Source organism: Lepisma saccharinum, chromosome 25, assembly GCF_977018435.1.
Source record: "Lepisma saccharinum chromosome 25, izLepSacc3.1, whole genome shotgun sequence".
Lineage (NCBI taxonomy): Eukaryota > Metazoa > Arthropoda > Insecta > Zygentoma > Lepismatidae > Lepisma > Lepisma saccharinum.
In genome coordinates, this window is record NC_139253.1 from 38,998,483 (window position 1) to 39,024,184 (window position 25,702).

Below are 25,702 nucleotides of genomic sequence, written 5' to 3' on the forward strand. Positions count from 1 at the left end.
AAAGATAATTGCTTAATGCCATTTATTTGAACACGGTGTGGTTGACAGAGCTACGAGCTACGGTGCCAGGGGTCCCGGGTTCGAGCCCCAGCCTGGGTGTTCTTTGTGAGTGTCCCTTCATCAATATCATCATAACATCACTCATCCTCATCGTCACGATTAGCCAAAAGTGGTATAAAAGCTAGCTAAATAACAAAAATCAATCAATCAGTCAAATAGTTTAGTTCTATGATTACGCTATCCTTGACGGGGAGTTATAATACAATGGATAATACATAAGGATTTATTGAATGGTTGAAAATAGGACAGGAATAACAGATAATGAATAATTATAAGTATATTGCAGATTTTGCGAGAAATATACGAAACTTGAATATTATGAACATTACATATTGCCTTGTTACAATAATTTTTTAAAAATAAGATGCAAATGGGACGATGCAGTTACCAATAAAAGTTGTAACTTTCTAATTTTATTCATGGTTCTTTTTTGGAAGGGGCAACAAATTACACGACGAAACAATTAAAATGTTGGGCCTCCCCGAGGGCGCAGTGGTATCGACGTCGCATTATAATCAAGGCGTCCCGGGTTCGATACCCGGTGGAGGCACATAGTGGTTCGGATCCCACTTTAAACTGTAGTTCTAGTCCCGATTAGCCTTACTGTGCAAAAAGTGGACTTAAAACACACACAAAAAAATCTATGAAAATTGTATTCACACTCTAAGGAACTTGAAAGTAATGTGCGTTGACCTGTGCAACGGAGTGATTAGCACAGCGTGCCAAGGGTCACGGGTTCGATTCAAGGCCTGAGCGTGGGTGTTCTTTGTGGGTGTCTCTTCATCAATTTAATCATACCATCATTAATCCTCATCTTCGCGACTAGCCAAAAAGTGGCAGAAAAGCGACGTAAGATAACAAATTTGAATTTATTGTAAGCCAGATATGTTCGGATTTCTTGTAATTTTGATATTTTCATAAAATTTATCTTTTTTCCTTGAAATTCTACCCGATTTTCCCTGCGTGAAGGAAAATTTATTTTGTGGGGACTTGTTTATGTGGTGATCCGAGCCCCTGTGTAATCTGCCTTCATTGAATCGAACCAGGAACATCTTGAAAGAGGAAGAACTTGTTCGTGGCATTAGTTTAAACAACAACCCCATCAATAGCCTAGATAAACTTAGGAAAATATGGAAGGAGCGGACTTTGAACCTGTAACGTTACGAACACGAGTCCGTCACCTTAACCTGAGTTGAACTAGGTCAAGGTCGCTCAGATTGAACGAGTAACTTGCTACTCGTTGATAGTGCTGCACCCTCTTGCCAACACTGCACCTTTCATCGCGGGCGCGGTGCTTTATGGAAGATGGATTGGGGGTGTGGTGGACAGCACCACCCTGCAAGAGATCCAACCACGCACGCACAACTAAGACGTTGTCTCTGCGATCCATAAACAACAATTTTAGATCCATTGATATCGATCCAGCTACCGCCCAAAGCTTCAACCCTTCTAATCGACTCGAAATCTTTACGCACGTGTCGTACCCACAGGTACTGACGTGCGCATCTATGAAAACTCGAATATTACGAAACGAACATTTTTTCAGGCAAGACTTGGCAACCCTGCTAGGTAGTGTTGCGGGGGTGGAGGGGAGAAGCGCGGAAGTGCCGTTGCTATGGCAAGGATACTTGCGCCCGGCCCTTCCCCTCTTTTCCCCCCTCCCCTGACCTCCCCGCACACGAGAGCACACTCCTGCTCTCTCGCTCCTCGGTACCCGAACGTCTCTCCAAGTCGTGTTTTGGCGGCGGGCCGTGTGGCGGCGCTAGTGCAGAGCAGTGGAGTTTTCGTTCGTCTTGGCTCACGGCATAATTACACTAGGTGTGTGTTGACTGCGGTGTGACGTGGTTGTGGATCTTGTGTGTGTAAATTTTTCCGCGCGATATTTCGTTGTCGATCCCGTGCAAGCTCTCGGATAAGCGTGACAGTATGGGGACTGTACCAACATCTGTTTTATGCATCGTCGTCATCCTGTCCGTCAGCTTTTTCGGTAAGTAAACTAGAAATATTATATTTTATGTGTGGTGGTTATATTTTTCGTGCAGGGACGCATCAGCTGTGCAGTAGCGAGACAGACCCGCTCGAAACGGGAGCAGCATTTGCCTCCTAGTGCGGAACCGAAATAGATCATGGGTCGGTCGTTGTTTCAAGCGAAAATAACACACCCAGAACGATATTTGTTATTCAAACGTCATGCTATCGTCAGTTCTGCCCCCTTTAACAGCGAATCATCGACGTTCTTGATTGACACATCAACTGCGCTATTGTTTTCTTTCATGCAGCAAGGATTTTAAAGGGTCAAGGAAGCTGTCAAAATAGGGGGAGACACTCTTGGGGGGGGGCGGGTTGAGAACTGAAGCAGGTCTTGACGAGTTCAGATCTCATGCCCTAGCGTGTAACCAAACCGGGTGAAGGAGTAAAAAAAGATTCCAATTTAGATTGCTCCCTCCCAAAATCCGCAGTGACCACAAACGAGCTGTTTTCGGAGTAGCCCAATTTTGACTCCCCCACACACGTCCGGATTTCACGAACGCCAAGAAGCACATTTCTAGAGATAAAAACACTGTTTAATACACGAAACAACAATATTTAATGTAGTGACATGGTGATATCGCGTTTCGTGATCCTGTATCAAACCATTTTAACACAATTTAATGCTTATACGATCACGATTTTAACGTTTGATATGAAGGTTTCCGCCTAGACGAACTTATCTCTAAATGTTCATCATAATTTTCGTTCTCAGTGAATAGTACCTCGTTAATTGCTAATACAAAAACACGTGAAATGTGACCACGTGTACTTTTTACTCGCCGCACCCCTACGCGGGAGACGAGTGGTTACTGGTACTGCTAGGTGCATAAAATACCTTCGGTTCGATTCTAGGCAAAGTTGAAAGTGACTGCATTTCACGCCCATGGTTAAAGAGGACAGACGCGCTGTAACATGTACATATTACACGGTTTTGTCATTTAAAGCCCCGTGCCTTTGTCACTGCGACCGAAGGATGAAGCTATCTAATGTATTGTGATTTTTGTCTTCCTGGCTGTAATAGAAATCTGATGCATTGCGAACGTTTCAAATTCAAGAACGGAGTTGTGAGTAAGTAGTGATTTGTTCAGAGTTGTTCATCGGGGAGGGTGGACGAAAGTAAAGGTTAATTGAGAGCGAAGATGACCGTGAAATTGGGTCTTCGTGGAAAATTTTAGGGAGGTTTTGGAGTTGTGTGGATAATTAACTGTGAATAAGTGTCATCCATCATATTAAAAATATCGCTCAACTTGTTCTAGTCTAGTCAGATAAACTAGAAACATATTTATGCCTTCTATCAATGTGCTACTCTAAATTCTTAGTAGCACGTGTACTGGTTTAGGAAACAAATATGCTTTTACTTCTGAGGACTAGCCGTTTACGTAAAGCGTTACAAAATCAAGGTTGTGGGTTCGAATCAAGGCCAAGTCGTTTGTGTTTTTCCACTCTGTGTTATAATTCAATCTCAACGCTGTTTCTATTTTTGTTTTTACGTCGCTTTCTACCTTTCTCGGGTAATCGTATCGATGAGGATAAGTGGTAAATCGAGGGGGAAAAATATATGGCTAACGCAAGATTCGAACTCGGGGCATCTCTCGCGGTTAATATGAGGGGGTACGACGTGAGCCGAAATGATAAACAATTCGCACACATGAATTTGGATTGTGTCCCATAGAAGGGAAAAGGTACAGTGCTCTGGAACGCCAAAAATATCTTGTAGAGTGTTTCGTATTGATCAGCTTGATATAGTTACGCCAACAAGAAGAGTGTAAGTGTGAAATGAAACCATTTTCAGAGGGAAATTATAAGTAATGCCGTGATGAAGGCGAAAACAATATCATTTGGCTTGGGCCGTACTAACATTGACTTTTTTCAGTGTGTATGCGGTCTTGCCTGAAAAAGCTGTCTCACCAACAACATAGCACAGAGTGAATGCTAAATTCAATGTCCAACCTCGATCCATTCTACAGATCAGACATCTTTGCAATTTGTACCCTCAATTTCTTCCTCTAAACACACACTGGTACCATACTACCCTTTAAACACATCTTGCTGTTGTTGCGTTATTACAAACATATTAACGGAATTCTTCTCCATGATTAAGTTCATGTTGCGCACAAATGAAGTAATCCGGACTAGATCTACAGTTGAATGCGGTCCACTCCACGTGGCGGCTAACGCACTACAGTAAGAAAGGTCCTACGTTCGAGTCCTCGTTAAGGCTTACATGTTTCATATTTGTTTCAGTGTATGTTTTGTTACTTCATCGGGAGCGAATGCAGAATATAGAGAATGTCTGAAATTTCGTTAATATTTGGTATACTAACTAAATTTGGCCTTCTAATCACGAAGCTGTTGTTAAAATGCGGGGTCACGTCTTGAAATCGTGGAAAAAGCTGATGTAAGTTCAGATTTTTTAAAGCTGTATCGCATTGTTTTACGAACACAATTTTAACTAAGCTTGCCTAACCTAACCTTACCGGAAATGGTTCGTGGGGCTACCCGTTCATAATGTACTGATCAGAAAGCCAAAATTAGTTAATCTACCAAAACGAAATGCAAGATACTTTCTTACCCTAACCTTACCGGAAAAAAGTTTCGTGGCGATATCCGTTAAATCTTTTCCCAATTAGCACATATTGTAACAAAATATAAATTTGTAGCACTAGCATCCTCACTGTCCAAAACGCCATTTTTTCTAGAAGAACGCTCGAACACCGTTGACAAACCTACCTCTAATCAAAGTCCGCATTCCACATGCTCTTCTACCTCGTCGTTATCACTGTCCAAGCAACAACTAATGCTCTGCAAGTAACGAAGGAACAGTGTAGCAACGCTGTAGACAGCCTAAGGAATGCCGAACGTCACTTGTTCATATCATCAAACATGGTTGTTATGTTTATGTATGGAGAATGATTGCGGTAATGAAGAACGTAATTTTGCAACATATATAGACGTAAGTGTACAATTTTTACACGTGGTCCCCAAATCTTAATTCCAGATACGTTACCAGGACTGCACATTTAGTGAGTGTAAGAAGTAGGAGAGGAATTGGAGACATTCTCTATATTGTGCATTCATACCCTTCATCATCGTGATTAACGTAGAGAGGCAGTAAAGCGACGCAAAAATAGGAAAGAAAAAATGAAGTGAGGATATTAACTATACAGAATCCTTAGTTGGGGATTGTTCACTTTTACGTTTTGAGACACCACTTCTGGCCCGCAGCTATGTGGTAATCATGCATGTCCCAACTTACGCTACAACAGTTGATAGTTTTGTGGCGATTAAAAGTAAGAATTGGATCAGGGTGGAGGGAGTTGTCTTTTCGGAAAATTTGAATGTGGAATGAATTGTAAAGTCTTTGCCTTGTAATCAAGGAGTCCCGGGTTCGATAACCGGTGGAGGCACCTAGTGGTTCGGATCCCACTTTCAAGTGTAGGACGAGTTCCAGTTAGTCTTACTGTGCATAAAGTGAATTTAGAACAAGAATTCAAATTCAAAGTTTTCCATTGTGAATATGTACTACTGCTTTACAAGTGTTTCGTTTTTTCATACTTTCTTACTCCCTCTGTCCCATAATTATAGTCCGGTATGCCAAAATGGTAGTACAGAAAAGACAGACGAAGAGGCAGATGGAAAGCACAATTTGTACTGATCCTTGAGTAATAAAGTTGTATGACTCATTCTCGTGTTTCATGTTCTTCTTCTGTATACACAAATGTCACAGTTTGAATATCGGATAAGTATTATGACACAACAAACAAAAATGTACCGGACAATAATTATGGGACAGAGGGAGTATCTTTGTCCTTCCAATGTCCTCTCTCTTCTCTGACGCGGTTCTCCTGGTGATAAGTGTTGTTAATTAATTCAAGCAATCAACTAATAAAAATAAATAAGATAAGAAAGCTCAAATACTATGAAAGGACGAAATACAGCAAGTAACAACTGCAGTCTCCGTCGTTTAAAATACACCGTGTCATTTGGTAATCAAATGTCGGGCTGGGTTCGGTTCCTTGCTTTTGTAGTAAATATCGACACTACTCTCATAACTAGACACCGGATAAAGGGAAGGCCTTTTTTATTTTTCAACACGGATCATGGAATAAATAACAACAGTGTTGATAATTATGTTCCACCAACAAGATTACATGGTTTTGACTTCCCTTTTCCAGCCCACATTCCCTTTCTTTCACTTTTTAGAAACATTTTCCTTTCTGGTCCCCTTTATTTACTAATTTTTCAGCCTACATTCCTTTATCCTTTTAAAAACAATTTCCTTGGTGCCCTTATTGACAAGATATCAATTATTTCGTACGACTGTATTTTCCCTGAACTAAACATTCAAAAATTGTCTATTTGGTATAGTTTAGAGGAAAGAAAGGACAAGCACCTTGAACAAAACATTCAACAATTCTCTATTTGGTACAGTTTAGAGGAAAGAAAGGACAAGCGCCATCTACCTTAGCTTCCCTCCATGAGTGTTGGGAGTCCTTTGCAGCGATTGTGAAGACAATGCGATCTGGGCTTACGCAGCAACAAACGCATTGTAAGCGGCACGCCTGTTGGATTGAAAGTGTACTTATCTGCTAGATTTAGACTTTTATTGCGAAGTTTTTTTAGAATAGTTTTAACTTAACTGTGTGACAGTATTGAGTGTCAGTGAAATGGCCAAGCCAGGTATAAGTGGCAGCAAGCTATGGAATGTGGTAAGATGTTTCATCCAAACTAAGGATTATTCGCTGAACTTTACCTTCAAAAAAGGAAATAAAGAAAGGAATATAATTACTTTTTTAAAATGAAAGTACAATATATATCATTCTTATATAAAAAGGGATACGTTAATACGAAATAAAATGTATCCCTTTTTATATATGATGGGGCCGGCCCCCGCGGTGGAGTGGTTAGCACATCGCGCTGCAACGCCAGGGGTCCCGGGTTCGAATACTGGCTTGGGCATGGACGTTTGTGATGTCAATTCATCAATTTCATATCATCACTCATCCCAATCTTCGCAAATTAGCCAAAAGTGGCACAAGAAGTGAAGTAAAATAAAGCAAATCAAATTAAATTATATATGATGGTATATATTGCGCTTTCATTTAAAATAGTATTTGTAGTGAAGTGCAAAAATACTATAGTCCTTTACTTTACCTTTTTTTGGAAATAATTTCCCCTTTGTTGTCCTTTTTAGAGGATTTTTTTCCCTTTAAAATCCGGTCTCTATTCATAACGTTGGAAACTTGGAATTACTTCTGATTCAATAGCTACGTCTCCACCGACAATTTTTGCTTTCGTCCTGTAATCATAGGGTCCCATGTTTAATCTCCGGTGTCACATTGAACAGTGGTTCGGTTGTTCCCTAACTTTATATATTTTTTGTATTTTCTATCTATTTTTGTTATGACTTTTCTGCCAGTCGCGACGATGAGGGTGAGTGGTGATTAGCGCAAAAGAGTACTCATGCCGGGATTTGAACCCGAAAACTCCTGTGGCTACATCGATAGTTACCACTTAACGTGCTGTCCACCGAGCCGGCACACTTTAAACTGTAGGTCCAGTTCCGATTAGCCTGTCTCAGCATAAAGCGGACGTAGGACTTTTTTCCGCCTAGAATTGTCAGAATGGTTCAGCAGTTGCTTATTACATTAAAATGCTTCACGGGTAATGACAGTGAAAGTAAAGGCGAGAAATCTATTACGGCTGAAATCGCAACTGATCGTTTGCCGTAACATCCGCGCTTGGACAAAAGGGGTAGCTCACCCTTTTGTATCGTCCGTCAACAGGGATGAAATCAGCCGTACAAAAATCTAAATGCCTCTTCCAAAAAGCTCCCCTTTCCTCTTGAAGGTCTTCTCCTGATTGGACTCGCCTGTGATTGTGAGTTCGCTCCAAGTGTGGGCACGTCTATTATTCAATTGCATCAAACATCTCCCCTATTGTGATTCACCCCCCTCTCTCCTCTACGCCGCCTCACACTCGGTTTAATGACAACGGGCGTGGTGGGTGTTGGAGGGGGACGACCTTCCCCCTCCCTAACCCCCATCCCCTTTTGTCCAAGAGGAAGACGGTAGTTGACCCACTATATTGTGGCTCACAGCTGCTGGTGTTGATGTCGCAGCCTCGCAAGAACTATAACCCTTCCCTTGAAGCTATTTCGACTCCGGGGTAGTTTCCACCCCTTCGTACAGTACCATGCTGAAGTACCCTCCTTAAAGGGATAATCTAACCACGGAAATAATATTATGTACGCCTTCCGAAGGCCGGCGCGATGAAGGCTACTGCTTTATTGATAGCCCAGTCATACACTTTTCGATTTTCAATAACCTTAAACGGCTCGATGGGTAATTTGTTCCAGAGCATTATGAAAACGTAACCTGTTTTACGAACATGCACCGTTAGAAATAGCTTGGTCCATATATCTCAAGACCCGAAGTTAAAGCTACGATTTTATTAAAGGTAATCGTCGCTGGATAGAGATGTTACAGAGAACGTGTTGTACGCTCCTGTTCACATAAAGTGGCATACTTTATAGGGTCGAACAGTTGAAGAATGTGCCACTTTATCTGAACAAGAGTGTACAAATCGAGACCAGAATATTAAGAGGTACAGGGTTCGATTCCCGTTACGGCACATTGCATAGTGGTTTGGATGTAGATGAACTCCTCTATTAGCCTATTTGAGCTTAAAGTTGTAACTACCCTGTTTGTTTTATATTCTTAAGTTATTAAGATATGTTAATGTTTGTTACTTCGAATAATATTAATTATATCACAGAAACTTTGTAGGAAAAGCCGTCGGTTAAATTCAGTGAACTTCAATCTTCAAAGGTCCCGGGTTCGATACCCGGTGGAGGCACAAAGTGTTTCGGATCCGACTTTAAATTGTACGCCCAGTCCCGATTAGCCTGTTCATAAAGTGGAGTTAAAATGACAATTCAGTCTTTAAAATGCGGCACATCTTACTACGGATGACGTCACTTAAAATTTGCCAGACCAACTAAATGGGCCTACCTATATATTCCCACCAGTGGCGCCGATTGGGTTCCAAAACCGGGGGGAAAGATGCAAAAACTTGGGGTGGGGTCAAATACAGTATATTTCCCTTTGTAATAAGGTTTAGCATAGTGCGAGGGCAAAATGGGCGAAAAGTGGTGGGACAACTGCGCCCTCTGGTACCCCTAATCGCCGCCACTGATTCCCACCTAAAAAAGTGGGGAGGGATGTTGAAATTAAAAATTTGAAAAACTGAGAGACGGACACTAAGAATAGTTGTTTTTGTTTTTTAATGGGGTACAAGAACGTACTCAGTGAGAATTACACAACGTTAATTCTGAATGTAGTTGTGTGTTTACTTGCTAGTGATTGAAATGCTACAAGAGTTGTTATTTCATCCTTTCAAGTAATAATTGCCTAATCTAAAGAGCCGTCCCCGTGCCGGAGTGGTTAGCACATCGCGCTACAACGCCGGGGTGCCGTGTTCGAATCCTGGCCTGGGCATGGATGTTTGTGAGTGTCTATTCATCGATTTCATCATGTCATCACTCATCCCCATCTTCGCAAATTAGCCAAAAGTGGCACAAAAAGCGAAGAAAATAAAGCAAATCAAATCGAACCTAATCTAAAGAATTAAATGTGTATGTTGTTACACATGTTTAAAATGTTCGTAAACTTATACTGGGTGAGTCTTTTAAAAGAGGCCCGTGGAAAATGTGCTCCTTGCTTGTAGGCAATCCTGGTACACCGAAGAGAAGAGCGGGGCAGAGAACAGTCCAGGATATGTCATGTCATGTTGTCGAATATGCTTGCCACCGATATCCTGGACTGTTCTCTAACCCGCTCTTCTCTTTGGTGTACCAAGGTTGCCTACATGCAAGGAGCGCATTTTCCACGGGGCCTCTTCTAAAAGACTCACCCAGTATATGATGAAAGTAAAAGTGGACATATAGTGTTGTCTGATCTTTGGATCTTGCTTTTTGTTTTCTTTTGAATTACCCAGCAAGCCTTGAGAAATAGAACTACTCGTATGTCTCTTTCTCCGGACGTAGAGAGTAGGGCGTTAATTTTGTCAGTGGCGCCAACATGTATGGGTCCGTGGGGCCAGAGCACATCCAGTATTACGTATTATATTTATATATGTTATTGTGATTCGTGATGCAGTTCTAACAAAACCTCTCCTCTCCGGAATTTTTTGGTGGTGGGATTTTTTAGGCGCAGATTGTTAGTGGGGGAATCCCCCCTGCTCCCTCCCCCCGTATTTCGCAGCCTAACGTAAGGATGCATTCATTTTTGGTGTGCATAGGTTTTACCAGATTTTTTGGTGAACTTTGTTTGAGCCCACCCAGTGTTTTTTCAAATGCTGGCGCCCCTGAACTTTGTGACGTCACGTGACAAGTTATACTAGTAAGTGGAGGAACGTTGAAAAGTGGACAAAACTCGGAGACCAAGAACGTGACAGGGAATTAGAAGACGAGACCGAGACTATGCCAAGTCTCGTCTCGGCTCGATACAATGCCTGTGGTAAGTTCTTCAATTATGCTTCTTCGTAAGAGAAAACTGTGTTCACTGAAACGTGCGCCCCTGTGATTAAATTTGGGTGTTCATTTCCATTTCACTCCATCCTTACAAATGCATTTCTCGTGTTTCCCCGTAGAAGATAATGCACCGCGTTTCTCTTTTACGATCTGCATCCTGCTTTATTTCCTCCATCCCTCTTTCCGTTGTCGGTTATGTCTTCTCGGTTAACCACTAGTTGAGTCAAGGACTTAGTTTTGATACCCGGTTTCCCAATATTCCATTTTCAGAATAGATTTCTAATATATTCCCTTTGTTACACGTACTCATATATGGAGACAAGAGATGACCCTTTGCGACGACACCCAAATGTCCCTTCCAGAGTACACCCTGGACTGCATTTAGCAGACTAGCGAGGCTCTGGTGTGTGGGTCCATGGCCAGTATGATTCTCTATGAGACTTGTGTTGTCCCTTCATCTCAACACCACTTATCCTTATCTTCGCAGTTAGGCAGAAGTGGCAGAAAGGCGAAGTGAAATAAGTCGTTCATGTATTCACATATGGAGACAAGAATACCAATTACACTGTCGCCTTGTACTGAATAAGTGTTGGAGGGATATAGGTTCACGTTCTTTGTGAAACTGTACACCCTGTCCTGATTAGCCTATTTGACCATACATTGAACTCAAACAAACAAGAATGTGAAGATGCCAAACCCCGTGGCGGAGTTGCACATCAGGACGCCAGGGGTACATGGTTCAAATTCCGTCCTGGACATGGTTGTTCTTTGAGAGTCTCTCTTCATCATACAATCACTCATCCTTATCGTCGCGATTTGTCAAAAGTGAAAGAAAAGCGACGCCAAATATAACACAAACCAAAAAGAATTACAAAGCAAATCTTGTAGTCCAGGCACTTTTCAGAAGTTTTGATTCCACTGTAAAATGTAGGTTGTCAGATCCAGCTACTGAAGGCTCAAAGTCCCGGCTAGAAAGGCAGAAGTGGACTTCGAACAAGCAAAATGCATAAAGACATACATGAAATCAGGCATGGGGTATAATGATTCAAGTTTAAAATAAACATTTGTCAGAGACCTATCACCACAAGCTAGCCATATTTAGGGTGCTAGTGTAAGAGTGATTCTTTGCACGCCGACCATGATCCGTTGCCAAGTGAATCAATTAACCTATTAATGAAAGCAGTCCGCTTCTGTGTCTGGGTTCTGCTTGAGAGTACTCTTGCACCGATGTGCATGTCGTTCATAATCTTGCCTCAGTACCGTTGTAAGCTTCAGTGTCATGTTTTTCTATTAAACAATCTTTTCCTTCTTTGATAGTCGAGACATAACTTCTCCAACTACTTGTATATTAGTTCTCTCTGCTTTGAGTTCATGGTTCATTCAGTAACCTACTCCAGCATCAACACTTCCTTTAACACCACAACCAAGTGCTCGATCATGAATTAGGTTTTCACCAGGTTTACATGTCCTCAAACTTATCTCCTGCTTACTGACTATCTTCCTTACATTCTTTCTTCTGGTTTCCCGTGCCTTCCTATTTTTGCCAGTCTGACTGTAGAATTAAAACTTTTATTTTCTTTGTTGCATTCCTCCATTGTTCCACCTTCTGATAGTCCTCATTTTATGTAGCTCTTCCAATTCACATCTCGTCTTTCTCCTTGCTCCTTGTTTCCAGTGCCTTTGTATTTAGTCCAGTTGGGCTGTAGAACTGATAAACTGCATTTCTCCCTTGTTCCTGCTCGTGCTACTACGCCAGGGGTTCCAGGCTCGAATCCCGGTCTGGGCATGGGTGTTTGTGAATGTCCATTCATCAATGTCATGATAATTTCATCATATCATCATTCGTCCTCATCTTCGCGATTAGCCAAAAGTGGCAAAAAGGCGAAGTAAAACAACAAATCAATCAATCAATCAATCCATTGTTCCTGCGTCTCATAATGTTCCCATTTCTCTGTAACTTTACCAATCCACATATTTTCTTTCTTCTTGTTCCTTGTTTCCTACCTTTGTATTTACAGTAGTCTGTCTGTAGAAGTGATATATATTATATTCTTATTTCTTTCTTGCATTTCTCCATTTGGTCCTCTCCATTTATCTTCATTTCATGTCTTCATGTCTTTGCAGTCTCCCAATCCTCATCTCTTCTTACTTCTTGGTCCTTGTTTCAAATATCTTCGGGACTACTGCAGCTGTCCGACTGTAGAACTGATAGATATTTATTACATTCTTCTTCCTTGGTTGCTTTTCTCAATTTTTACTATGTTATGTTATTGTCTTCATTTTGCTATAGTTCTCCTAATCCACATCTTTAGCAATTTGTTTCATATACCCCCATTCTGGTTCCTATTCTTAAACTTATCATTGTTTTCTTTCCCACACTTATCCTCCTGATCTTCCTCGATCAATTCTGCAGCCAAGAAATATCATTCTCCACAACTTCATACTCTTGTCAATACGCCTAGTTTTATGCTGATAGGCTGTATTACAATTACTCTTCCAATCTTGTAATGGAAGCATTCTGGTTGCAACTGTTGAATCGGTGCTTACGTTTCCTTCCATTGTACGCGCGTGAGCAAGCACTCCGGGTCACTTAGCACAAGATTCTCGCTTTCCTGTTCATTTGCCGAGGCGTTTGTTTTGTCCGGAAGGCTGAAGGGCCTCGGGTCGTGTCTGAGTGCAGGAGCAGGTGTCGCGCTCCCCAATCGTCATTAACCAACTTGTCTGGAAGATTGATTGGTTCTGTCGGACCAATTGCACCCCGCTCTCCCTAGATTTGCTCCTTCCGCTCGATGAAACCAGACTCCATATTAGCTTCCTTGTGGAGAATCTGGTTTGGCTGGCGACTTCTCAATAAGGTTTTCAAGGCAGTTCTATTAGAGTTGTTTTCCCTTTGCAACTCTTCCGAAACGCTGACCCTCACGGCTAGTTGGTTCTTTGTAGTATTTGCTTTAGTGAAGTTTCCAAGAAAAAACTAAGAACTCTTATGAGATTGACGTGTTTGAGTTTTCAGGTATAGCTTGTGTATTTGAAACGGGGAAAAGTACTGATAGAAAATCTTCTTGTTTTAATGTTTTATCTTTCAGTTTTAATGTTTTATCTTATTTACACTTGTTTTTTGTGTCGACACAAGGAGTGATGGAAAAAGGGGGGGGTTGTAAAAGACGAGACGAGACCTAAACCAGACTCGTCGAGACGAGACCGAGAGTAAACCCTTCGAGAACTTTCGAGACTAGACTTATACACTGTCCCAGCTAACTGTGGAGCATGGTCGCGCATAGCGTCAGAGAAGCGAGGGAAATCTATTGGCCAGAGTGAAGCAGTACACGCTACTCAATGGCTGGTAGCTGCAGTCGCTTTCCTCCCCTCCACGCAATTCTGTTCCTCTCACGTGTTAATTGGTGAAGCCGTCTCACGTCACTACTTGAGCAGAGACTTGAAGTCGATACGTTGAAGCGCCTGTATTATTATACTATTAAACGTATTATTATATTTATTAATAACTTAATAATACTCAGCGGTGAACGATGAGACTCGGTGAAGTACACAGACTCCTCTCAGGTACAGGGATAATGTTAGGCAAAGACAATATTCACAGCACAGAGAAATAAAACCACATTACTGCAGAATGTATAAACTGAAAGGTTTTATTCTTTATTTATTTCAATTATAATCCAAATATACTTGAGACGAAGGCGAGGATTTCGCTTGTCGATGAATTGATTCAACTAAAACGCATAAACTCAATACGTGGCTATCGGCATGCCTATGATCATATAGATCTAGCTTGCACCCCGAACTACCATACCAAGATGTATGCCCAATACCGAGGAGTTCCTTTTAAGTTTAAAAGCTTCGTCGTTTTATACTATTTCGAGAACACAGATCAAAGTACAGATGAATCACTCACTATTTACAAAAAGATGCAACCAACAAAACTGACATCTATACATGTTTAGAAATACAAATTCTTATAGTGCACTCTCGCAAACATGAAGATACATTAATCTACTCATAATAGAGCATAAAATACAATAAACAAAAGATATACATTACAAACAAGGTGGATATTACGTATAATAACAAGAAAATTACGCTCTCTTTCACAAAAATAAATATATTAGTGACATATTTTCTACTGGTGACGTCACATAAAAATATGGATCATATCAAAGTCGTTCGCTGCTCCACAGTTAGCTGGGACAACGTATAGACCAGATCCTCCGATATTTGCAGAGACGAGACCAGGACAAGACCATTCGAGACTTGTCGAGACGAGATCATCCCCTCTTCCTTTTTACGACATTTTTTGGGATACTTCTGCACTTTTTGCGTTACTCAGTAATATTAAGGAAAAAAGTATTAATTTTGTTTATAAGACACCGATGTTACAAACTGTAAACGTACGTTTTTCGAGACATTTTGGATTCATGTTCAATGTTTTTTTGTTATAAAACTAAGCTTTTTATGTGGACCAGTAATCAAGAGGTTCAGAGTTCCATCCCTATTACATAGACATTACACAGTTGTTCGGACCCCATTTCAAATTGAAGGTCCAGTCTCGATTAGCCTAACTAAGGATAAAGTGGACTTAAACCAAGGGTATGCGGAGTGGTTACTAGATCCCCAGGTGTTCCGAGTGGGAATCTGGGCATGGTTGTTCTTTATGGGTGTAATTTCATCATATCATCACTCATCCTCACCTTCGGGATTACCCAAAAGTGGTGCCGTGCCATGGCGGAGTGGGTAGCACAGCACGTTAAGACGCCAAGGGTCTTGGGTTCGACTCCCTGCCTGGGCATGGATGGTCGTTGTGTGTGTCCATTCATCATATCATCATTCATCCGCGACGCCAGGGGTCCCGGGTTGAAATCCCGGCCCGGGCATGGGTGTTTGTGACTGTCCATTCATCAATTTTATCATGTCATCACTCAAAGTGGCACAAAGCGAAGCAAAATAAATCAGTTGGTCTTGACCATCATTTTCATCGCCTTAATTAACGTAGACAAGTGAAAAGGGAATAGAATTACTAATTAACTGAACACTGGTTCGGTTCCCACTCGCACAGTCTAGAGATCGGAATGTGTCATGAATGGTGACAGGGAAAGCATTGAAATGCATAGATTTCAATGCAACGTACACGAATTTCTGTCGATTACCTCCGCAAGTAAGCATTGCAGGAATGGCTCCACCGCATAGTCGAAGGTCCGCGGAGTCGACACACTATGTACGTATTTGAATGCGATCACCCGCTCAAATGAGATGGCACTTGTTGCTTGCGGACGAATGTGGGTCAGTCACTTGATACGCATCGAACCATATAATGTTGAACTTATTGGACATGGTGTTCCAAACATGTATTGTGCAGAATCACCAAGGACGCGAAGTGTTTGTGTGTAGAGGTTGCGGCGGTGGGCCGATATGACTGTCACGCGAGCGAACCAGGTTCGATTCCCGCTGGCTAATCTGATGCCCCTCTATAAGCAGCTGTGAGGCTCACACAGCTTCTCTTTAACAGGCATCTGGGAAGAAATGGTGCAAAGGCGGTTGGAGCGTGCAGTTGATCACACCACCTCTCTTTCTCCACACTCATAGTGTGCTTCGTGGCAGGGCACAATGATACGTAATATACGGGATTAAAGATGTGGGGTAATACAGTTGAGGTGGCATGTAAAATAATATGGTGATAGTCACAAAGTGACGTCTGAAGGAAACTTCACAGAATATTACCATTCTGTGTATGAAAAGTGAAACTAGAGATTGTTGTTAGTTTGCAATCACTAGAGCAAGTATTGTTCCGACTATGGAAAACTCTGAGTTTGAACATTGAGAGAGGAATTTAACAAAATTTTAAACAAACTGTCCCGTGCCATAAAGGCAAAAATGAGGGTGTTGAAGTAGGATTTACATATTCTCGACATCGGCTACGGTCACCTCTCATTGTTGCCCCAGGTATCTATTAAAGACTAGGTGGGCCCCAGAACCACTTTATGCGTGTACAGAGTCGAAGAAACGCCTACCTGCGATTACCCACCTAGGAATTCGAACCCAACTCTCCTGCGTGCCAAATTTGACACATTACCGACTGAACAGTATAATTTACAATAGTGCGCAGTCATGGTAATGCATATTTGGCACGGTGCGTGGCAAATGTGGGTTTAATTTTCATAGTAATAGCCTACAGGGGTAGAACACGAGGAAGTTATTTTAAAAAAAAGAAAGGTAGATGAAGGAAGTGTTGTCAGTATCACTCTCCGGCAGCTTACATCCCAGTGGTGTTTCATCAGCTTTCGTTGGATGAGTATATTTTGGTCAAGCTACTATATAAATATGTGAAAGGACTCCCTTATTATAATCGAACTTCACTGGGATCATTTACTGTTGCTATGAGACATTGGAGAAATAATGAATTTCCACTTGAAAATCGTGACGTATTTTGCAAATTAAGTGGTTGGATCCAGTGTCACACACATGATCAAATGTTGGTAATTTTTGACCCACGTGAATTAAGAGATGATTTAGAAATGGTGTAATTGGATTAAAGAAGTATATGCTAACTTGAAGACTGTTTATTGCAATATACACTTTGTTGGGGTTGTCAGTGAACATCAAAGTTTCGCATAGTAATGTACGATGAAAGGTATGGGAGATATTGGAAATTTGATAACATTATATAACGCCAGTATCGAATCGCCATTGACTACGCTATGAAAGCCAACCTCTATGGCGCAATGGTAACCACGGGCCCTAATTTAATTTAGGTATGGAATGTTCATTGTGTTTTGTTCCTTAATTTGTTCACGAAGGCACAATTAGAACTCATGATCGATATTACCCAAAATGGATAAAGGAAAGCAATAGGAAAATAAGAAACATACCTTTATGATACGATGCAATATTTTTCCGTGTTTTGATTTTAGCGATATACGAGGGATGTTCACAAAATACGTTCAGCTTGCAAATATTGCCACTGCAGCGCTACGGTCACTATGGTGCGCATTGGTACCGAGGTAGTTGATTCTTTAGCAAGGTACGGATGCCCTTTGCAGACATTCGAACAGCGTTTACGCATCGTAATGCGAGTTTATAATGTTTAAGAAACTCTAGAATCGGCGGTTCCTCAACGACAATGGGATTCAAGAACCTGTTACCACGTTGTTTGCATCGCAGACGGCATCATTCTACGATGAATGGATAGAAGCCCGCTACAAGAATTGCTTCAACAATAGTTGTTACTATGTCGAAAAGCAGTGTATGCCTCAAATGCCGATATACGTAAATGTTATTCTTGTTTTTGTTTTGGCGATTTGGGTCTCAATGACAAATTTCTCTGATGTCAAGATTTAGGCAAGGAAATGTATACAGAGAAGTGTGGTTGCTTGAACCATCTCATAATGAAGGTACGAACTGAAATGTTAAGTATCGTGAACATCGTTATATATATTGCCGAGAAGATATATCATCTGATTGATATCGCCAAGACGATACTTTTTCCCAAATCGTGAAATATTGGCTAGAGCAAGGTAGAACTGAACTATTCAAAGAACCTAGTGAATGGTTTGTAATCAAATACTCACGCCTTCCATTGACAATTGGAACAATGCTTTTGAAACCATAAGAAAATTATCAAGGGGATATAAATTATGACAAACGTTTGACAGAAACTACTCTTTGGAAGAAACTTTGAGCCGAACTTGAATTAATATTGAACAATATTTAAGTCCTGTCTCATTTTTGTGTCGTGATGAATTGTCTAGCGACATACGGTCTAAAATTTACGGTTGACACTTGTTGTTCCGAGGGAAAATTGCTTTTGCAAGCATCATGAACATATTCAAGAGCAGAGTGAATGTTTAGCTGCCTATGTGAAGAATAAATACAGAGGTCCAATATATGACGTCACCAGGCATGGTGAATGGAATCGACTTTTCCAGAATATTTTTCGTCTCCCTCTCTTAGCACACTTCATGGAGCATTCATTTTTCCTTTCGTCGCGCCTGGAATTCTATATCCAGGCAATGTGTATACACACATTGGAAAGAACAACATAACAGCGTGTTTACCTATGAACTGAACAGTTGAACGAATCTTTTCAATAAAAGTGTCCGCTGTGGGAAGTTTCCCATCCGCGACAACAAGGCATGGTGAGTTTATTTTTTTCTCGAGAAAATGTTTTTTTTTTCGTTCTTCCTTTGTCCGACTGGCAAAAACTGAAAACTTGCCTTTTCAATCAGATCAAATAATACGAGAAAGACATTGACTGGGTCTCCAGCTGCGGTGGCGATGTGTTTGAAATATAGAAACAGTCACATGCTACATTGAAATGCTTTTAGAGGTGTCCTGTTGTTTACGAATATCTCGTCCTGTTAGGGGGCCACGGGGGGAAGGACTCCCTTTTGCTATGGAGTTGTGTGCAAAATCCAATACAACGTCCACAAACAATGCATGTTGTTACACCAATCACACACGTTGGATCCAGGAATCTGAAAAGAATTGGGTTTCAACAGTTTTCAGTTACGGAATTAATTGGTTTGCGTGGATCGGCGATTTCCATATAAATGTGCGTAAACAAGATTCCCGCCTGTTTTCCGCGGGTTTCCTGTGACCCTAAAGGAGGATTTAATTGTCCACGTGCCCTGTGTGGGAAGGGATAACCGCTGCGGGGTTGGTGTGGGCTTTCACAGGAATGCGTTTTCACCCTCAGCGAGATTCAGAGCGATAATCCCTACACCACAGAGCTCGGGTGTTTGTCTCTGTGCGATTGATGCGAAGATCTTGTTATTATTTCATAGTTGCTGCTGTTATGTAACGTAGCTCCACCCAAACTCAGTTTTATTCTGCTACTTGTAGTATTTGGAGTCTCTGCTACTTAGGGCCTCGCCGCCTTGTTATCAAGAGGCCCCGGGTTCGATTCCCGGTGGAGGCACAAAGTGGTTCGGAACTCATTTTAAACTGTAGGTCCAGTCCCAATTAGCCTTACTGTGCATAAAGTGGACTTAAAACACCAACCCAATCAACCAATCAATCTCTGCTACTTATAGCGTCTGGTGTTTATTTATTTTAATAACACCAATTTTACAAATAAGATAGACCATTTCGGAGTCCCTCATGGTGTAAACAAGGCCTCAACTGTGCTATATCCTCTTATATCGTGGTCTTTGGTTATTCTAGTCTCTTTCCTACCTCTACGGTATTCCTGATGAAGATGAGTGATTGTTGGGATCCAAACAATAGCACACCCATACCTCATACATAATTTTAACCTAAAGTCAAATGAATCACAAACAAGTCATTGAATTGAACGCTAAAATCGACAATTGAAAGTTGATGAACAGCGTTCCTATTGGAAATCTTGAATGGTCTGATATTGCATATACACGCACGATCAAAGAAGAATTGGACAAGTTCACAAGTTCACCAAAACGTGGGAGTGTGTACGGCACGAAAATAAATAAATTATCTAGCGATTAGTCGTAAGAAAGAAAATAATTTTATTTCCAAAGGAGGATGTAGAGCATATTAGAAACTAGGAAGAAGTGTGATGTTGATGTAATAGTCTAAATACTGTATAATCCGAGACAGAAAAACAATGTGAACACAATAATTTTATAAAAATCACATTTCCACAGATATACATATTTGTGTTTCATTGTGTTTATCTAAACTTCAATTTAAGATCAACACAAAATAATATGATTTACTGTTGGTTGTGGAAATATATTAGTAGAGTTTGGAATACCTAAGAAGCTTGTTAATATGATAAAAATATGCACCAGTGAAACAGAAAGTAAAATTCGTGTGGGTAATAATATGTCTGACAAATTTACAATTCATGATGGGTTAAAACAAGGAGATACATTATCTCCATTGCTCTTTAATTTTGCCTTAGAATATGCTGTTAGGAAGGTAAAAGAAACTAAAGAAGGACTAAAATTAAATGGTGTGACTCAGTTGTTAGCATATGCAGATGATGTAGACTTACTGGGGGATGATGTGAATACAATTAAGAATAATGCTAAAATATTTTTCAAAACTGCTAAAGAGATAGGTTTGGAAGTTAACAAAGAGAAAACTAAATATATGCTTACAGGCCGAAACCAAGGGTTAGGTAATAATCAAAATCTAATTATTGATAACAACTCGTTTGAAACAGTTTCCAAATTCAAATACTTAGGAGTAATATTAACAAATGAAAATTATATTAAAGAGGAAATAAAAAGTAGGCTTAATTCAGGAAATGCATGTTACTTCTCTCTTCATAAATTTTTGTCTTCTCGTTTAATATCTAAGAAAGTAAAAGTTAAAATATACAAAACAGTAATTTTGCCTGTAGTATTATATGGATGCGAAACTTGGTCCCTTACATTGAAAGAGGAACATAAATTGAGAGTATTTGAAAATAAGATCCTTAGGAAAATCTTTGGACCTAAAAGGGATGAGGAGACAGGTGAGTGGAGAAGGTTACATAATTTAGAACTACATAATTTGTATGCATGTCCAGATATTATTAGAATGATTAAATCGCGAAGACTTAGGTGGGCAGGCCATGTGGCACGAATGGGAGAGGAAAGAGGGGTTTACAGGATTCTTGTTGGGAAACCTGATGGTAAGAGACCTGTAGGAAGGCCAAGACGAAGATGGAGGGACAACGTTGAGATGGACCTAAGGGAAATCGGTAGGGATGGAAAAGAGTATATAGATCTTGCTCAAGATAGGGACAGATGGAAGGCCTGTGTTGCTGCAGCCATGAACCTTCGGGTTTAAGAAGGCTAGGGAGTTAGTTAGTTTAGTTAGTTGGTTGTCGAATATATTTTATTATCACATTACTCACTGCTGTAGAAATATACATTATTTTTTGTTGTCAATAAATGCAGACGAGAATGTTCCACCGCTCTTTCTTTCACCACAGAATAGAAATATAAAACATTCTGTACCTCGATGCTTCTATTTGATAATCTATTTCAATAGCATGTGCTTTGATTGGTCTACTATCAGGCTTGAATGATGCTATTTAGAACCGTTCCTAAATATACATTTTTGGACCTAACCTAGCAGCCAATGAGAAAAATGACGTGGTCTCTGACGTCATTTCCTTGTAAACGTTCAATTGAACGACTTGTTCGTGATTAATTTGATCGTGCACTGCACAGTCAAGGGTAAAAATACTTCTCCCATAAGACTATTGATATTACGGCTATATGGGGAAGTATTTTTTACGTGACTGTACAAGCAGCTTAAAACCTGTTGCTCACTAAGGTTCTGTTCGAACACCTTTGGCCAATTTTTATAAGTTTAAACTTAAAAAAGGGTTTGAAGACAAAGGAACAAAACACTCAAGCTTTTTAGAGCGTCACGTGGACTGCGATGTGGCAATACGGTTAAAACATAGTTCGTGATTTAAGAGTGAGAGGTTCGAAAGAAGCCAAGTCACTAATATTGTGACCATGATAACTGCTGTTACATTTTGTGCGTACATTTTTGCAGTAGTTACACCTTGGAGTAGTAATCTGTCAACACATTTCTGGATAGTGGACGAAGAAACTTATCTTCCTTATATTGCACGAGCTCTAAACTCTGCAAATAGAGAGAAGAGTACTTTGGGGTATCTTGACGTTACAAAAACGGGCGGACATTTTTGTAACGGCAAGATACCCCAAAGTACTCTTCCTCATTTGCATTTGAGGAAAATCGAGTCACACCTTTCAATATGGCGGCCCATATAGAAAGCGTTGGTTGATTTAAGAAATTATATTTACTCTGTTCCTTCGCACACTCTATGCGCTTACTCCCTACGCGATTAATACAAGAAAACAGGGCGGTGTCTCTTGTTCTTGTTGGAGAAAATAAAGCATTGTTATTTCTCTGTTGGTGGCCTATTTGGCCGATTGTGAGACAAGAAGAATTATTGCACTCAATTACTTCCCTTGTCCCGCGATCCATAATACAAATTGGCTTTGCACTTGAACAATGTGGATATGTTTGGAACATGTTTACCGGTGTGCAATGTTCACAATGGAAATTCCTGTTAATTTATGTCACGTGCTCATAACAGATGATTCCTCGTCTAACGTGGATTTCATTAGGCGAGGAGCAGGATGAAGGCATTGGATTTAGTGTCGGCAATGATACAAAAGTGTAACTGAATGATGAACACTCTGTTTTCATTTTTTAAAATGGAAGAATATGTATGAAGCTGTCTATCGTTTTGAAGCTGGATTGTCAGGGAAGATCTGCAATAAAATTGGGTTTGATTCCAAGTGCAGACGATGAATTGGGTTCGAATCCTGTGATATTCGAGTTCCTATTCCAGTATCATTGTCAGTCTGTCGCTGGTGCTGACCAAATGTTTTCGTGTTTTTCCAGCATCATTACAACGGTTGAGAGGGGATGTAACTTGAACATGACAACCGCTTCTTTAGGTTGCTGCCACTTGAACCAACGTTCGGGTTGCACCAAAGAAACGAAGCACCAAGTGGTAGGTGACCACTGAGTATTAAGAGAAGAACGAGATTCAGATCTTTCGAAACTTGCCAATATGAAATGCAGAGCAAGACAGCCGTCTGACTTGAAGTCTCATCCACAGATATACTATACGTTCTATTAAGATTTAGTGGTTATCTGCCTGATTATATTTTCTTTATCTCGATTAAAAACCTGTGCAGCGTGGTTGTATACAACCAGGATAAAATCTTGATTTTCGATGGTTCATAGCACCAGACAGCAAAAAACGTAGGAAGAAACTGCTTTAATGACGTCTGTACACTGAAAAACTTCGTGCAGGGACATGCGTTATATGTTGTTTATACTATATATTTTGAAAACTAGGGACGAGAGCGAAACGAGAACGAGACTGTTTATAAATCGTGAGACCGAGAACAGACGAGGCCAAGGAGACGGACTACCCCACACCCGAGAGACTACTAAGCTTCAGCCTTTAGTTAATACATACAGGGAGGTTATTTCAGTCGTTCACCGCCAGAGTGACGGCCGGTCGGCGGACTCTTCATGCAACAGGTCCCGGCAAATTGCGTTCAGGAAGTCCGTAACAGAAACAGCTTGTTTTGTAATGTTTCCACTTTTCACAATTACAGTTACAATTACAATTGAAATAAGCACGTACCTTTTCGCAAGGATGCTGGAAAATGTGTCCTCCCAAATACAAATATTTCTGGCACCTTATTTCTGACAGAAAATCTTAGATTAGACATCGCTACTTTATCGTCAGTTGTCAGAAAGGGAAGACAGCATCCCGGCGCATAAAGCAAACCGAAAGCGTAAAATTATATTTAAAAGTAATAATAATGATGATCACTAACATCCTGTGTTATAAGAGATGTTGAAAATGACCTCCTTTAACAGCAATACAACACGTTTCTTAGGTTCAAGAGATCCTGTCTATCTTAATTCCCTGACCACTTTTCTGCAAGAATTCGTTTTCACGTAATTATCGTACATAAAAACTCTCTGTTCAAGACTATATTTGTTTAACGACATAACTAATGAATGAATAACAATTAACACACAATAAAGCACTAGCACACCAACTCAATAACACAGTATAAACAACACGCGTACTGATAAACGCAAACAGAAGTGAACATGAGCTTAGACTCACTACGTCTGGTAGCCGACAGTGTTGCTAACCATTTTCCGGCAATGTCCCTAAAGATGTAGTCAAAATCTCCCTACAACTGACAAAATGTCCATACGCCAAGTAAAGCGACTAAAAAAAAAACAACACCTCATGAGCATGCAAAACAGAAGATAAAATATACACATTTACTTACCAAATCTTTCTGCTCGGTGCTTCCACAATTAATGAAGGAGCGAATTTACATTTGCCTATCCTAACTTAACCTAACCGTACCTGGAAGCGGCCCCGGCGCCTACCCAGCGTCGAATAACATGGGTACCTGGGGGAAACCCTGGGGGGTAAAGGCGGTCAGGGGCGTGATGCTGATCACATCACCCCCACTCACGACCGGATCAAGAAAGTGTGGGGCGTTACCCTCACACCCCCTATACGCCTTCATGGCGTGGTGCTATGCACAGGGGAACACTTTACCTTTTTTGTACCTGAATGGTTCGTGGGGCTATCCGTCAATGGTTTGTTGGGCTACCCGTTTTTCGAGCCCAAATTTTAACTATGTTTGCCTTGCCTAACCTAACTTAACCTAACCTTACCGAGAATGCTCAGTGGGGCTATTCCTGAATGGTTTTGCGGTAATTGTGATTACGAACCGATAAAAAATATTTTTTTCGTAGCACTTTAACATCATCGAAGACGCCATTTTCGTATCCTGCAATTTTATGATTGATGTAATGTTGCCAAATTTACCTGTAATCAAATCAGTTCTTCTACATCGTGATTGTCGCTGTCACATGTAAGCATGTTCTTTGGGCAATATACTGAAATGAATAAGTTTATTAATTAGCCCTCCTGCACACTCCACCTAACAATCTGTATAACATTAACAACTTTTTTACTGTTCTCTTCCGCTATTCTTACACAATCCATGCTCTCCAAGTATGAAATCAACAGTGTGGCAACGCTGTAGACAGCGTAACTAATTGTAATTTGTTCATATCAACAAATATGGCTACCATACTTGTATACGGAGAATCATTGCGAGAATTGAAATGCTTATTTTACAACTTTTACACGTTAATTAACATTTTTTTCCCCTCACCCCAACATGTTAACTTGAGATAAATCATCACGAATAATTATTTCGTGAGTATAAGACGTAGCATAGAAATTACAGAAGGCTCCGGTATTGGAAATTCTTGCCTTAATGAATAATAGGGGTGTGCGGGACAGAATTTTTTGGGTCGGGACGGGATCGTAATTTTTTTAAATCCCGACATTCGGGACTGAAAAATTTGCAATTTCCCGACCAAGTCGGAAAATTTTCGGGACGGGAAATGTTCGGAAATTTCCCGAAGCACTGGAAATCTCGAATTTTACAAGTCATTTTCACTTTAAGTGATTGTTTTTGCATTTCTAGAATAAAAACTTACAATTTTCGATAAGTTCCAGAAACTTACAAGGCAGAAAAAGTCGAGAATTAACGACTTTTT